The following is a 17,412-nucleotide window of genomic DNA, read 5'->3' on the forward strand; positions in this document are numbered from 1 at the left end:
CTGCAGGACCCCTGACCCTCTGTCTGGACAGTGCTGATTGGCCCTGTGCTGATCACATGCACCCTTCCAAGAAAATAAAACTCTCTAGCAATACACACCAAACTGAGCATGTGCAGCTTGCCCCTAAGGCTCTGTTCTATCAAGAGATGAGTCGGGGACAGTGGAAGAAGGGGAGGATCAGAGAAGACAGAATCAAACAGCCTTTTTACACAGTGCGGAGGATTAACCCCTTAGGTACCACAGTGAGCATAACAAGCATGCTTTACTGCATATACAGACTGATTTTACTGCCGTGGGTTTAATAATACTTTAAGGTAGTGCTACCCATGAGAGGCTCCTGGTACCTTTATTGGGTCGCCATCTTTCAGTCTCCTGCCATTCTGCATGTCGCTAAGCTTGGTGCCCCTCCAAGAGGGAATGCCGCATTAATGTTGTATCATAAAGATGGCTGCCACACTGCAGCCATCTTTAAACCCGGGGGCCCCATGAGTTGTCAGTCCGCCCCTGGTTATAGCGTCTACACGTGGCAGTGTATATTCTGGAATTTTTGTTTTTATTTTTTTACACTAGTAATGGCGACGATCACCGACTTATAGTGGGCATTCTAACACTGGGTGGGAACTGACTGCCACTGACATACCCAGTGACACTAATACAGTGATCAGTGCTAATAAAAAGCAATGACACTGAGCAGGAAGGGGTTAACATCTGGGGTGATCAAAGGGTTAACTGTGTTTGTTTTACTTTGGGAGACATGCTGCTTTGTATCTCTCTGCTGTGAAGAGAGATACAAAGCAGCATGTCCATGCTCACAGGAGAGAGACCTGTGTTGCTTACACACAGGTCTCTCCCCTGTCAGCTTTCCCTGATGATTGCCGAGTGCCGACAAGGAAACGCCAGCCGGGACCCGGTGATTGACATCCCCAATTGCCAATAGCAGCGCGGGTAGGGTGGTACACGCGTCCCCTACCCAGAAATGTAAATCATGTATACAGTGGATATAATAAGTCTACACACTCCTGTTAAAGTGTCAGGTTTCTGTTATGTAAAAAAATTACACAAATACAAATAATTTCAGAACGTTTCCGCCTTTAATGTGACCTGTAAACTGTACAACTAAATTGAAAAACAAAAAATGTGACAAAACAATAAAAAACAATATTTTAAATCAAAGTGAAATCCAGCAAAAAAGAAAAAGTCCAAAAGTTCAAATAATCAATAATGTCCAAAATAATTAATCACCAAGTGAATCCACCACCAAAAATGGTTAAATAAAACTCACCAGAGTAATATGCTGATTGTTGAAAAAACCAGCATATAGCACTATAATTATTGCTCCCAGAGTAACAAGTGCTATGTGCTGTTTTTTTCAACAATCAGCCTATTACTCCGGTGAGTTTTATTTAACCATTGGTGGCGGATTCACTTGGTGATTATTTATTTTGGACATTATTGATTATATGAACTTTTGGACTTTTTCTTTTTTGCTGGATTTCACTTTGATTTAAAATATTGTTTTTTATTGTTTTGTCACATTTTTTGTTACACTTTATGTATTTAAGCGCAACCTATTTTTTTGAAGTTTTGTATATCCTATAAGTTTATAGGCTAGGTTCTGCAGCTTACTTTTGTCTTATACAACTTCCGTGGCGCTGGTTCTATACTTATATAAATTGAAAAACAAACAGAAAATATTTTAGCGGAGTGAAGTAAACATAAAAAACTAAAATAATGTGGTTGCATAAGTGTGCACACCCTCTTATAACTGGGGATGTAGCCATTACACCCCTTCCATCATTTAAAGTGTCTCTCATTAACTCCAAATAAAGTTCAGCTGTTTTAGTAGGTCTTTCTTGACATTTTCTTAGTCGCATCTTACAGCAAAAGCCATGGTCCGCAGAGAGCTTCCAAAGCATCAGAGGGATCTCATTGTTAAAAGTTATCAGTCAGGAGAAGGGTACAAAAGAATTTCCAAGGCATTAGATATACCATGGAACACAGTGAAGACAGTCATCATCAAGTGGAGAAAATGTGGTACAACCAGGGGCGGACTGACCATTTGAAAACTCGAGCACTGCCCTAGGGCCCGGGGTCAGTAGGGGGCCCCATGAGATGCCCCTGGTACCTTTTTCATAGGCTTTTTTGAGTTTTGGCAAGGACACAGGGGCCCCATGATCCCCTGAGGTCAGTAGGGGGCCCCATGAGATGCCCCTGGTACCTTTTTCATAGGCTTTTGTGAGTTTAGGCAAGGACACAGGGGCCCCATGATCCCCTATTGCCCGGGGGCCCTATGAGTTGTCAGTCCGCCCCTGGGTGCAACAGTTACATTACCAAGACCTGGACGTCCCTCCAAAATTGATGAAAAGACGAGAAGAAAACTGGTCTGGAAGACTGCCAAGAGGCCTACAGCAACATTAAAGGAGCTGCAGGAATATCTGGCAAGTACTGGCTCTGTGGTACATGTGACAACAATCTCCCGTATTCTTCATATGTCTGAGCTATGGGGTAGAATGGGAAGACGGAAGCCTTTTCTTACAAAGAAATACATCCAAGCCCGGCTAAATTTTGCAAAAACACATCTGACGTCTCCTAAAAGCATGTGGGAAAATGTGTTATGGACTTATGAAACCAAGGTTGAACTTTTTGGCCATAATTCCAAAAGATGTGTTTGGTGAAAAACAACACTGCACATCACCAAAAGAACACCATACCCACAGTGAAGCATGGTGGTGGCAGTATCATGCTTTGGGGCTGTTTTTCTTCAGCTTTAACTGGGGCCTTAGTCAAAGTAGAGAGAATTATGAACAGTTTCAAATACCAGTCAATATTGGCACAAAACCTTCAGGCTTCTGCTAGAAAGCTGAACATGAAGAGGAACTTCATCTTTCAGCATGACAAGACCCAAAGTATACATCCAAATCAACAAAGGAATGGCTTCACCAGAAGAAGATTAAAGTTTTGGAATGGTCCAGCCAGAGCCCAGACCTGAATCGGATCGAAAATCTTTGGGGTGATCTGAAGAGGGCTGTGCACAGGATATGCCCTCACAATCTGACAGATTTGGAGTGTTTTTGCAAGAAAGAGTGGGCAAATATTGCCAAGTCAAGATGTACAATGCTGATAGACTCCTACCCAAAAAACTGAGTGCTGTAATAAAATCAAAAGATGCTTCAACAAAGTATTAGTTTAACCACTAGCCTACAGGGCACTTGTACCCCCTTCCTGCCCAGGCCAATTTTCAGCTTTCAGCGCTGTCACACTTTGAATGACAATTGTGCGGTCATGCAACACTGTACCCATATGAAATTTTTAGCATTTTTTTGAGACAGAGCTTTCTTTTGGTGGTATTTAATCACCTCTGGGTTTTTATTTTTTGCTAAACAAACCAAAAACCACTGAAAATTAAAAAAAAATTTAAAAAGTTTTTTCTTAGTTTTTGTTATAAAATAAGTAAATAAGTGATTTTTTTTCTTCACTGATGTGCGCTAATGAGGCTGCAGTAATGGGCACTGATAGGCTTCACTGATGGACACTGATAAGTGGCACTGATGAGGAGGCACTGGTAGGTGGCACTGATGGGCATTGACAGACATCACTGATGGGCACTGAAAGGCAGCACTCATATATGGCACTAATAGGCGGCACTGATAGGTGGCACTGATAGGCGGCACTGACTGGCACTGTTAGGTGGCACTGACGGGCACTGTTAGGAGGCACTGATAGGCAGCACTGATGCGCACTGATAGGCGGCACTGATGCGCATTGATAGGCAGCACTGATAGGTAGCACTGACTGGCATTGATAGGTGACACTGACTGGCACTGATAAGTGACACTAAAAGGCAGCTCAGATGGGCACTGATATGTGGCATTGATGTGCACTGGTAGGCACTGATATGTGGCATTGATGTGGCACTGCTGGACACTGACAGGTGGCACTGCTGGGGCTACACAGATCATCAGGGCACACTGATCATTAGTGCCCTGATAATCAGTGTACATGTCCCTTCTGAGGGATGCTCTCCTCTCCTCTCGAGGACTGCAGATAACCAGCATTTCCCTATTTACATGTGATCAGCTGTGATTGGACACAGCTGATCACGTGACTGAGCTGACATTTTTGGCTCTTTCCGTTGATCGGTGATCCGCTGTGTCCGAGGGACACAGCACACCACCGATTGCCGCGCTGCGCACTTCCGGAGCGCGGCGTGAAGCCACAAAGCCATTGCACATGCATGAGCTGCGCTGCTCTTTGCGAATGGTCCTCCTGCTGCGGGGAAGGGGGGGACTTCCGCTCTGATCGCCTAGGCCGGGGGTCAGCAGCCCGTAGATCACAATCTACCTGTGGATCACAGCCAGATCCCAGAGCATCAAGCAGAGTGCAATGCAGAGGAACTACTTGTAAAGTTGGAGCAGCATAAGCCGATCCCCCCCTCTGTAAAGCTGGCTCCTGTCCCATTCGGAGTGATCCCAACTACGCTCCACCTCTTATCCCACCTAGCGGTCTCCCAGAGTGGTGCCAGCAGCAGGAAAGAAGAGATCTTCAGGTCAGTGTGAACTAATACACTGGACATAATAGTATAGGGCTGCTTTTACACTGATGCGCTGTGGTATACCCACACCACGGGTGCAGTGTAGTGTATCTGCAGCTTTCCTGCTGGTTTACTGCACTTACAGTAGCCATAGATTTCTATTACTGTAGGTGTCTATGCATTACTCAAAATTGGCTATTACATTTTTACATTTTTTAAATACCACATGTCTGGACTACTACTTATTTAACTGATGCATTTATTTATTTCCTTTAATGAATTGACTGTTGCGTGTGATATGTGGGATATGTGGGAAAAATATGTCAGATGACCTAAATACTGCATGCAATCTGCTTTAGTGAATGGAGCCCACTGTTATCACCAAGAGTGAATGTGAAAGAAAATCCCAAATTTTGGGTTAACGCCAGAACAAAAATAGAATGGAAATCCTCCAATAGGGACACTATCTGTTGAAAGCCAGGGATTCCTTCATTCTGGAGGGATGTCCTCTCGCTTCCTGTTTTGGTTATGGGATAGAAAGGGAAATCTCACGCAATGGGGACAGAGTTGGAAAAAAACTGATGGGTTATAACTCTCCTCTAGGGCTCATTTACACTAGCATTTTGGGGCAGAACACATGCCGCAGGCGTGGCAGGGGTTATGCCCTCGTCAGGCTCAGTCGCCACAACCACCCAACAAATGTGACCAATTCAAGTGAATTTGGACATGCTGCAATCACCCCATAACCTCACACAACACGCACAGTTGCATCACAGTCCAGCATTTAGAGCAGGGGTAGGCAACCTTTAGACTTAGCCTAGCCTAAAAGTTGACAGTGTCAGTATGGCAGTGGACGGTGTCAGCAGGGCAGTGGACAGTGTCAGTAAAGCAGTGAATGGTGTCAGTAGTTTTTTATATAATGTTTTACAATTTTATATATTATTATTTTGTATAATTCTTTTTTAGAAGCCCTGTTGGGGTACTTTGGTAAAATAGCAGGGATCTAAACAGGTGTCTCAGTTTTGAGGCAGAGAAAGTAAACTGAGGACACAGTCTTCAATCTCCATTTCTCCAGACTCAGCTGCACAGAATTAATGAACAGGAAGAGCTCTGCACAGTTTCCCTGTTCATTCACAAACTGAAGCATAATAAACACAGTTTACTATGCTTCAGTTATGAATGAACACAGTGAGGGACTGGTACTGATCAGAAAAGGAAGAGGCTGGTAAATGACATATTGCGGGGGGGGGGGGGGGGGGGGGCAGGCTTTGCACACAGGGGAGACCAGGCAGCAGAAGGAAAGGGTACCTGGACAGAAGGGCAGTATTTGCTGGAACCGATCCCCTGTATTTTCTCCCTACAGCAGCTGAAAGCTGGCAGAAGTGAAAGTGGAATAACTTCCTTACAGGATGTCTCCAATTTACAAGCCAACCTCAATGCACTGCTTAATTGGGCAACTATGTGGCAAATGAGGTTTAATGAGGTTTAATGTTGATAAATGTAAGGTTATGTACTTGGGGGCTAGGAATATGCATGCATCGTACATACTGGGGGGGTACAACTGGGGGAATCAATGGTGGAGAAGGATCTGGGGGTTCTGGTGGATCACAAGCTTAATAATGGCATGCAATGCCAAGCTGCAGTTTCTAAAGTGAGCAAAATCCTCTCTTGTATTAAGAGGTATAGACTCCAGAGAGAGAGATATCATTCTACCCCTGTACAAATCATTAGTAAGACCTCATCTGGAATATGCAGTTCAATTTTGGGCACCAATTCACAAAAAGAACATTGGGGAAGTGGAGAAAGTACAGAGAAGGGGAACCAAATTGATAAGAGGCATGGAGGAGCTCAGCTATGAGGAAAGATTAGAGGAACTGAATTTATTCTCTCTTGAGAAGAGGAGATTAAGGGGGGATATGATCAACATGTATAAATACATCAGTGATTCATATAGTGAACTTGGTGTAGAGCTATTCACCCTGAGGTCATCCCAGAAGACAAGGGGGCACTCTTTACGTCTGGAGGAAAAGAAATTTAATCTCCAAACACGTAAAGGTTTCTTCACAGTAAGAGCTGTGAAAATGTGGAATAGACTCCCTCAAGAGTTGGTTCTGGCCAGCTCAGTGGATTGCTTTAAGTAAGGCCTGGATTATTTCTTGGATACGCAGAATATAACTGAATACTAACATTTATAGGTACAGTTGATCCAGGGAATATCCGATTGCCTCTCGGGGGATCAGGGAGGAATTTTTTCCCCTGCAGAAGCAAATTGGATCATGCTTTGCGGGTTTTTTGCCTTCCTCTGGATCAACTGTGGGTGTAAGATTATAACTTTTTTTATTCTTTTTATATGGTTGAACTGGAAGGACTTTTGTCTTTTTTTCAGTCATACTAACTATGTAACTAAATGTAACTATGAAAGGGGGAGAATCTGGCTTTAAGCTGCTGCAGGAAGAAAATACAAGGGATCAGTTCCAGTGAATGCCACCCCCCTGCTCCTGCCAGGTTCCTGGGGTCAGTAAAGAAGAGATGTTATCATGATCAACAGGTAGATCGTGGTCAATGACTTGCTGACCCCGGACTTAGGGGATAAAACAAGTGGTTAAAAGCTGATAGAACATCAAATTCTTTCTGAAGAGCAATCTGTAGTCAGATCACTCTTCAGAGAGCAAAGCTAGGTGCAAAACGAGGTGTTACTCCATCCAAATTGAAAAAAAGTTTGCATTTTGTTCCTCCATTAATCCTAATGGCACACCACATGACCTGGAAATTGCAGTCACAGCCTACATTGGTGCAGTACCACACAGTCACGTGCTCCTGCCCTGCAATAACGTTTTGTCATGTGGGGCAGCTCGCCAGGGACAGTGTGAAGTTGTCAATTCAACAGTTGTATACGCCCCTCAAACAGACAATTGAGGTCATGTGGGGCAGCTACAAGAGGAAGAATGAGGAAGTCAAGGGCTGAAAAAAGGCTAATGGTGGAGCATGTGCATTGCAAGCAGCAAGGCAGCAGCAGCCAGAGGATCAGCCTCTATTGCATTGACACTATCAATAGGGAGTTACAGGGAAATGGCAAGATCAACCAGGCATTTACAAAAGAGTAAAACTTGCAGTAAAGAAAGGTTCTGCAAACAGGCAGGGGACATAAATCAGCACAGGGATATATTTTAGGTTTATTGACAATTACATAGCCAAAACTATTTTCTTCTTTAGGATTGAGTGGGGAAGGGTTTAAAGCCCTGCCATTTTTTTTTCTTCCCGTCTGTAAACAATTGCTGTCTGTTCACTTCCTGTCTTAACACTGCAACAGCAAGATTGAGGGAATCTTTCAAAGTGGGGGGGAATTCCTCTCTTAGGCCTCATTCACACTTGAGCAAGCAAGCTCAAATTTACAAAATGCTTGAGGAGTAAAAAATCAATTATTCTCAATGGAGACAGGTTTTTTTGTCCTTCAAATCAGGCAGATATGCGTATTTTCTGAATGTTTTTATGATTATTTGTATTTATTTGTGTATTTATTTTACAAGTATTTATTCATTTATTAGTATAATTATTAATACTGTAAACCTAACAAACAAATAAATAATAATAAGACAATAAATAAAATACTAATTCTTAACCCGTATCCTAACCTTAACACTAGGGATGCACCGATTCCATTTTTTTTATCAGTGTGTGCGAGAACCGATGCTTTCGATCAAGTACTCACCGATAGCAAGTACCGATACTTTGCTGTGCGATTTGCGTTAATGGACGCAAATTGCACCGCAAAGAATAGCATGCAATTTGAACAGGAATGCCATAGCCTGAGTTCACACAGGAGCAATGCGGGAAACCTCCTTGCAGACATCCCATGCTCAGTGTCAGTGGTATTATCTGTATTCACAGTGAAAGGAGCTACGTGCCAAGAGCAATCCGTTTTTGCCAACCAGAATTCACATAATTAAAACGGAACTCAATTTAATTTATGGCAGTGGGTCCTTTACTTTGTGTTTTGCTTATTGCACTGTTTTCATGAAAAAGCTAGATAAAATGATTTATGAAATAAAGCATAAGTTCTCAACCAGTGGTATGTGAATGATGAAGACATGGTACAGTAATGTGTAAAAGTACACCCCATGGAAATTATTGACTTTTTCAACATATTTTAAAAGGCAAACATTAGGTCTTCCTTTAGGCAGTGTCTAAAGTTAAAGGCGATATGCTTGAATAAAACACAAGGAAGATCTGCTTTTGAATAATATAACAATCAATACATGATTCTTCATGTCCATTACAATGTTCCAAAGCACTGAATATGAGGGGATGGCAACAAGCCAACAGGCCCTAAACCAGAATAGGATCTTTTTTGAAGTGTGCAAAATGTATACCTCGTTCATTGCAATGTATAGCAGGGCAATGCGCTGCACAGCTGTATATTTTTATGTGATTTAGCAATGCAGAGACCTTTCCTGTGACCCAGTTCTCTGGACCAAGAGATTGTCCAGAAGTCCAGCCCAGTCCACCAGGTTGGTATCCATCAGCAGGACCCTCCAAGATAGAGGAATAAATGATTTTCTCCTCTCTAGCATTTGTAAGGAGGTCCACCAGTCCAGACAGTCTCATGTTGGGGAGTAACAGCAACGGGGAATCCACTGACTGTGTCCTCCTGTCACATGTCGATAAGACATTCCAATGAAGGAGCCTAAAATCTCAAAGGAGGCTATGATCTTTCTGAGAACAGAGGTGAATCCTTTGTTGGCATCCTAAGCAAGTCCATCTTAGTCCTCAGAGAAAGACATTTATCCAGAGGGGGGATCTCACCTGGATGGTGTCCAGGGTCAGGCCAAGATAATCTAACCACTGGGCTGGAATGAAGGCAGATTTCTGAAAATTCTGAACACACCCAAATCCTCTCCAGAATGTGCACCATATGAGACACACTGGCCTCCGCGAAGGCCTGCAAACACCTAACCCACTTAAGCAAGTGTAGCGTGCTCCTTCATTGTGACAAGGACTTGTCCCCTGGCTTATAGGGGTTTGGAGTCCATAGTTTCTTGTAGAACTGGGAATGAACATTTAAGTATATAATTGATTTGTAAAATTAAAGCATGCTTTTTTTTGTAGTCATTGTTTGAATTCAAATTGAGGTTTCATGTTTAAATATGTAGAAAAAGTCATCAATTTCAAAAGAGCATATTACTTGAGCGTATTACTATTAAAATGGTAATGGTTTTAAATGGTACACCATGCATTAGCGAACTGTCATCTAGTTAGGGTTTAAATCTACTGTAATAAAAGGATCACCAACCAGAACTGATGGGAAGGCCAAAAACTCATGAGATATTTCTTACAGCTTTGTCAGGATAATTCAGGTCAGGGTCAGAGGAAGCTGCTACAGTCTGTCCACCTTCTAATGAATCAGCACCTACAAGGTGAAATTGTTTTAAATTGCAGCCTCATTTGAGACACAGGGAGGGAACACTGTGAGGAAAGTTATTTTCAAGTGCCTCTGTAGGATACCATAAGTAATTATGCTGCTTCTACCTGCATATAATAGTACCTAGTAAAAATTACTATTTAGTTACAAAAAATGCTTAAAGTGGTTTTAACAATAAACTTTTTTTTTTACCTTAATGCTTTCTCTGCTTTAAGGAAAAACTTTTAATAGTAGGTCCCCTGCAGCCCTCCAAATACTTTCCTGAGCCTGATTGCAATCCAGCACTGTGCACATCTGCAGCAGCTCTTATCCCTTCTACCTGATCTCACGGGCTTGGCTGAGCGCATCGGGAGCCATTGTCAAATCCTGTGACGAGAGAGCGGGAGGGTGGGGCCGGGCTGTGTATCTGAATAGCAGCTTCCTATGGGGGCACTTGGCGCCGTGGAAAAGGAAGCTGTGAGTTCCGGTGGGGGACCACAAAAGAGGAGGTTCGGGGCTGCTTTGTCCAGAACTATTGCACACAGCATGTTTATTTTATTAAAAAAAAAATCTAAAGCTTTCCAGTCACTTTAATGTTATGTTCCTCGCTCACCGGACATACAGTTGGGTCCATATATATTTGGACACAGGCGCAATTTTAGTTTTTTTCAGGTATTTACCAAAACATATTCAAGCTATAGTTATATAATGGATATGGGCTGAAAGTGCTCACTCTCAGGTTTAATTTGAGGGTATGTACATCCAAATTGGAGGAAGGGTTTAGGAATTAGAGCTCTTAAGAGTAGCCTATTTTAAATACAGGTAATTATGGGGTAATGACCTAATAACCATAACCTAGCCCTGTGACAGTTAAAAAAAAAAACATTTTTTTGAGCATGATGAGTTACTACTGTTACAACAATATAGTATAACAATATAGTGTACAATATAGTACTCATAGGTTTTAGCCCTTGTCCTTAGCTAAAAAGTGTCAAAAATGCAGTGATGGAGTGTTAGGGGTTATATAGGGAGAACAGAGATTTGAGTGAGGAGTGGATGTGTCAAAGAGGGGATGAGGTGATGATATCCTAAAAAATCAATGCAGCATGCATAGAAGGGTAGGTGTTGAATCAGTAAAGCTATATATTTAAAGGTGATCTCTTCTTACCTGCAATAAGCAGAGGACAACCAGGAACCTATAGTACAAACACAGGTACATATGTTTTTGTGACCTGTGGACATCAAGCTGCCATCAGCCACAGATCAGCAATCAGATTTGCTGAATCCTTCCCTCCAAATTACTGAACTACCCATACATGCAATAGACAAGAACCTGTCTCCAATGTGTTACTCACACCCCCCGACACAATTTTTCTTTTTAATATTTTTATTGGCACACAAATATAAAAACACAAACCTATTTTTGGAGGTTTTGCTTCTAACCACAGTTTTAGTGCTAGCACGTGCCCTAACACCATCAGCACCTGCAGGGACACCTAAGCACACACTATTGTCTACCATCCAATCAGCACCAATTTAATAGTGTATTCGGAGCACAATGCAGTTGGTACTTTGCTAATACAAACTCAAATTCTGATCCAGTTTTCAGATTAGACCTTAGATCGTGTATTTTAAATATTAAAGAAAACTTGTCATGAAAACACAGGGGCTGCTATTGCTAGCCTAACTCAAGAAATACTAGTTTCCTGGTTGTTCGGGAGAGCCTTTGGCTTCTATACGCTCAAGTGTGCATGGTTTTGATAAAGAAGTTTAGCTACTCCCTCCTTATAGTAGGTAAACTTTACAGATTTCATCTAGTTTGACTTACAACAGAGCCCTCTACTTGTAAAACATTGTACAGCACAGTCTTTTACATTGTTTTCTTGAGAAATGAATAGGCTGATTAATACATTATTTTGCCTTAATAGACATTTCATGAGTGAGATACAGGAACTGCCATTGCTATTTTGTTTCTGAAAATGGTAGTTGGTGACAACAGTTCTAGCTTACATTGACACACAACACATTTTCTGATAAGAAAAGTCAGTCCTTCTCTGCATACACAAATATTCTTGGAAAATAATTCAAAATACTTAGGCACAAGGGTCAGCATGTGTCTACTCCTCCTCACTGCCCTAAATTGTGCCTTTTCCATCTCCAGTCCAGCACTAGTCCCATCCCATTATTTCACAGCTCCTGGTCCCACTCTCCTCCCTTTACCAACTTTTGATTGTTGTCCCTCCGCTCCTAATCTACTGCAGATCAGTCATGTCTATTGTGAGATGGGGAAACAGCTCTCATTGTTTGAACACTGTTTGTGTGGAAGTAAATTATTGTGTGGAGTAAATTAAATGTTTTGACTGACATTCTGCAGTTTAGCCACAAGATGTTTTACTAACACAGCCTCAGACTGCATAGATATTTGTATATTCATGAAGAGGTGGGGTTTTCACACAGAGTGCAGAGAAAACAGGAAGGAGAGAGAGAAGCCATGTTTTTGGAGCATGGTGAATAAGGGGCCCTGTGAGCTGAGAATCTGATGACATCCAGGTGTGAAAGCATCCCTCCGTAACCAGAGCTGCAGCTAAGTGAAGCTGATGAGATTGCTGCCAGGAAGCTGATGAGATTGCTGTCAGGAATGCTGATGAGATTGCTGCCAGGAATGCTGATGAGAGCAGAGGAACTAAGCAACATATACGGCGAGACCGCATGCTTGTTGGTGAGACATTTGTTCTGTTCAGAGTCACCAGCAGATGCAAAGCAGACTCGGGTCTGTAAGATCCTGCACGCACCTCATTTCAGTGTTGACGCCTTGAGACTGAGTCCTGGCCTATAGTTAGTTAGTTAGGGTCTCTGTTTGTGTCAGGCCACAAGTGTTGTTACTGATTATTGGAAGGACTCCACAACTTAAAGTGACATTTCACATTGGAGAGCTGATAAAATCCCACAAATTCAAGCCAGACTGGCATTTTGCTCAGAAGGAATACTCAGGCACGTGCTACAGGACCAGTTATGGGAGGGGGAATACTGTAGATTTGTGTAAGATTGTAAGCTGTTGTGCTGCACCGCAGGCTAGCCCATACCATACACCCATACACTGATTCTTGCTCTTTTAGGGTAATAACAGGTAAGGTGTGGCAGCTTAGTTGTGCTCGCCAGTAGGTAAATTACTACACTTTCTACCTTCATCCATCAGAAGGCGCCATGCTGTGCAACACAAGGGTCTCAGCCTTTGGGCAGGGTGTATGTAAATGTATTGTATGTTTCCAGCATTTGTGGTTGTGTTTATTTGCCACATCTAAGTAAAATTCTGTTGTGGCAAAAGCTGGTGTTCGGGTTGCCTTCCTCATTCGTGACTTCACTGTATCCTGGGGAGCCCACCCCGGTACACGGCTTACAACTTGGCGTAGTTGGCAGGATACAGCGACCGTTATGGACGGGAATGCGGCAGGAAATCCTCCCCCAGCGCCAATGGCACCGGTCCAGGACCCAGCTCAGAGTGCGCCGGTGCAAGACCAAGTTGCCCCAACACCGCTGATACAGCTTGCCCCCGCCCTGCCCGTACCAGTAGGGTACATTCTCGTGGGGGCGCTGTTGAGTCACCTGCCAAAATTTGATGGTAAAAATATGACGTTGCAGGATTGGACTGAAAGAGTGCGAAGTGCAGTTAGAATGTGTAACCTGACGTCCGAGCTGCGGGCAGAGGTTGCATTGGGGGCTCTAGCTGGGCGTCCTGCGGCGGTATACCAGAAGCTAAGCCCTAAGCATGAGGAACACGACCTGTATGCCAGCAGCCCCGTTATGGAAGCCGAGTTGGAAGGCCAGAATGTAGGCTGCCTAGTTGATACAGGGTCGGAATGCACCCTTAGGCCTCTTAAGTTCTTCGAAAGACACTTGGAACATATGATGGAGCCGGAAGATGGGAGCGTCATCAAGCTGATGGCTGCCAATAACAGAGAGATGGACGTCCGAGGAATAGTCTGGATGCGGGTCCGGTTGTGTGGGCAAGACATCGGCAAGAAGGGGGTCCTGCTGGTGGATCATTCGTCCCGGAGAGGGATGGACGTGACACTTGGTATGAACGTGCTGAGAGACCTAGACCACCAACGTTATGCCAAAGAAGGGCCAAGGTATTGGCAACGGCCACCACACACCAGCCAACCCAGAAGGTTCTACAGCAGATGGTGAGGAGCTGTAGTCTGCGAAAGGGTGACAAGTCCGGTCGACCCATTGGACAAGTGAGGTGCCGCGGAGGACCCCGGAGAAGATCCCGCCTCGACAAGAGCGAATATTAATGCTGCCGGTTGGGGCTGGATGACAACTGAATGGATTGGAGGTCCTGATCGAGTCGCTTACCAAGAAGAAACGCAGACTCATCCACTGGTAGCCCAGGCCCTCGCTATTGTGAAGGATGGATGTGTGTCGGTACGCTGCCTCAACGTTGAAGACTGTGAGTTAACCGTCCCTGGGAATACCTTGCTGGCCGAAGTTTTATGTGTCCGAAGGGGATATTCCCTCGACGGAGGAGCTTCATGCTACGGCCAGATAGGAGATCAGCCTGGACCTATGCTGTAGAGGTCCATCAAAGGGAGACCCGACAGCGGAGTGGAGCGGTCGAGTGATCATGGCCCGGATGGGGGTGAACTGCAACATCGTGACTCCATGACAACAGAAGTTGCTGGAAGACACCCTTTGGAATTTCAGGAGGCCTTCTCGAGACATGATGAGGACTTCGGGTGTGCCTCCACCATCAAACACGAATCCCCATCAGCAATGCTGCACCCATCAGGGAATGTTAACGGCAAATCCCGCTAAAATGTACCAGGAGGGTGAAGGTATAGTGGCCAGCATGTTGGAAAACCAGCTGATCCAGGAGAGTCAAAGTCTTGGGCTGCTCCAGTAGTCTTGGTGCGGAAGAAAGATGGGAGTCTCCGTTCTGCGTGGATTATCGGAATCTGAATGCCCAGACCTTCCGGGATGCCTACCCCCTTCCACGGATTGAGCAGTAGTTGTCCACCCTGAGTCATGCGAAGTTCTTCTCGACTCTTGACCTGGCCAGTGGGTATTGGCAGGTACCAGTGGCCAAGAAGGACAAAACGAAGACAGCCTTCATCCTACCTATGGGTCTCTACGAGTTCAAACAGATGCCATTCGGCCTGTCCAATGCCCCGGGAACATTCCAGTGGTTGATGGAGCACTGTCTGGGAGATCTCAACTTTGAGTCAGTAAAGATATACCTGAGCAACGTAGTAGTGTTTGGGGCCTCTTTTGAGGATCACCTCCAGAAACTGCGACAGGTCTTAGAACGGCTGCGAGACCATGGGCTCAAAATCAAGCCCAAGAAGTGCCAACTGTTTCAACAGCAGATAGAGTATTTGACATTTGGTCACCCAGGAGGGGGTAAAGCCAACCCCCGACAAGGTGGAGGCCGTCCAGAAGTGGCCCCAGCCGAGTACACTACGAGAGGTGCGGGCGTTCATTGGACTGGACGGCTACTACAGGAGGTTTATACCCAAGTTTGCTCATTTGTGGGCCCGTTAAACGAGTTATTAAGGGGCACTGCAGGGGGCCCGAGAATCGTCCCATCGAGTGGGGACCCCGGCAACAAGGGGCCTTTGAAACAGTGAAGGGGGCGCTGATCAGTGCCCTGATTCTGGCTTATGCGCGGTTCGACACCCCATTCCTGCTGTACACTGACGGAAGTCTACATGGTCTGGGGGCTGTGTTATCCCAAGTCCAGGATGGACGTGAGAGAGTCATTGCCTATGGTAGCCGGGCTCTGAGGGAGTCAGAGCGCAACCCTGACAACTACAGCCTCTTTAAATTGGAACTACTGGCACTGGTGTGGGCCATGACTGAAAAGTTTGCGGAGTACCTGACCGGTGCAGAGGTGACCGTGATGACGGACAACAACCCGTTAGCACATCTGGAAAATGCCAAACTCGGTGCGCTTGAGCAGAGGTCGTTGGCTCGCCTTTCTAAGTACCAATACCGCATCAAGTTCCGGTCAGGTAGGGACTCTCACGAGTCCCTGTAGGGTTGTTGGCTCAGAGTGCCGATGAGGAGCTAGAGGACACTAAAACTAATGACCTTGGTCGATTACCCATGTTCCAGGATGTGGCACATTCAAGTGGGGTGGCGTCCGGGATGCGGTGGTGCTGGGAAAGACGTTGGCTGATTGGGAGAGGGTCCAGGATAGCTGCCCGGACCCTGTGGAAAGTAAAAGAATGGGTCCGGACCAAGATCTGGCCTTGGTCAGAAGAGCAGGCTCGTCTGACTCCCAAGGGCCAAAAGTTGTTGATGCAGTGGGATAAGCTTAACTGTTACCCAGGGCCTCCATGTGTTGGACCATATACTTGCAGTCAGAGTTGCAATACCAGCGACAAATTGTCATCCCCAGTCATTGGGACCGGAGGCTGCCCGGGAAGCCCATGAGAGGAGTGCCCATTTTGGGAGCGATAAACGTTCAAGTGGCTCTGACGGCTCATGTACTGTCCAGATTTGGCAGACATGGTGGCTGAGGCATGTCTTAAGTGTCGGCCCTGCGGGCTGAGTAAGAGTTCTGAACAGCGGGCTCCTGTCCAGCCATCCGGACATCAGCACCCCTAGAGCTCCTTATGATCGATTATGTACAGACTGGGTACTCTACCTCGGGACCACTCGTACTGTCTAGTCATGACAGATCATTTCACAAAGTATGCGGTGGCTGTACCCACCAGAGACCAGACGGCAGAGTTGGCCACTGAAACGGTCTGCAAACACTTTATACAGGTGTTCAGGTGTCCACAGAGAATACATTCGGACCAGGGGCATGTTTTTCATGAATGAGTTGTACCAACTGTATGGGATCGAACGTTCCCGCACCACCACGTATCACCCCCAGGGAAACAGGGCATGCGAGCGGTTCAACCGCACCTTGCTCCAGATGCTGTGGACTCTGGAGCACCGCAAAAAAGCTTGGTGGCCCGAATACCTACCTGAACTGATGTGGGCCTATAATAACAGGGTACATAGTACCACCGGATACTCCCCACATATGCTCATATTTGGGAGAGCCGGACGGGAGATTGAAGATCTCCACATGCCCGATCCGATGAAGCCACCACCAAGAAATACTACCGCATGGGTGCAAGAGCACCACCGCCGGCTGAGAGCGATCCACAAGGTTGTGGAGGAGCGCCTTAGACAAGTGGTACACCTCAATCCAAAACCAGTGCAGAAGGAGGGGTATGCCCCGGGTGATCGAGTGATAGTCAAAGCCAAGCGGCCGTCTGGAAAGTTGGATGGGCAGTGGGAGGGGGTCCCATACATGGTGAAGAGGAGGGTAGACCCTGCCATCCCGGTCTATGAGGTACAGCCAATAGGGACTGGGGGGCCCTCACGAAACTTGCACCGTAACATGTTGAGACGTTGTAATTTTGATGAACCAGTGTGCGTGGAGGGGATGGCTCCTCCTGCTCAGAGTACAGAGGAAATCCCCTTA

Source organism: Staurois parvus, unplaced genomic scaffold (assembly GCF_062004578.1).
Source record: "Staurois parvus isolate SC_StPar_1 unplaced genomic scaffold, SC_StPar_1.0 ptg000188l, whole genome shotgun sequence".
NCBI lineage: Eukaryota > Metazoa > Chordata > Amphibia > Anura > Ranidae > Staurois > Staurois parvus.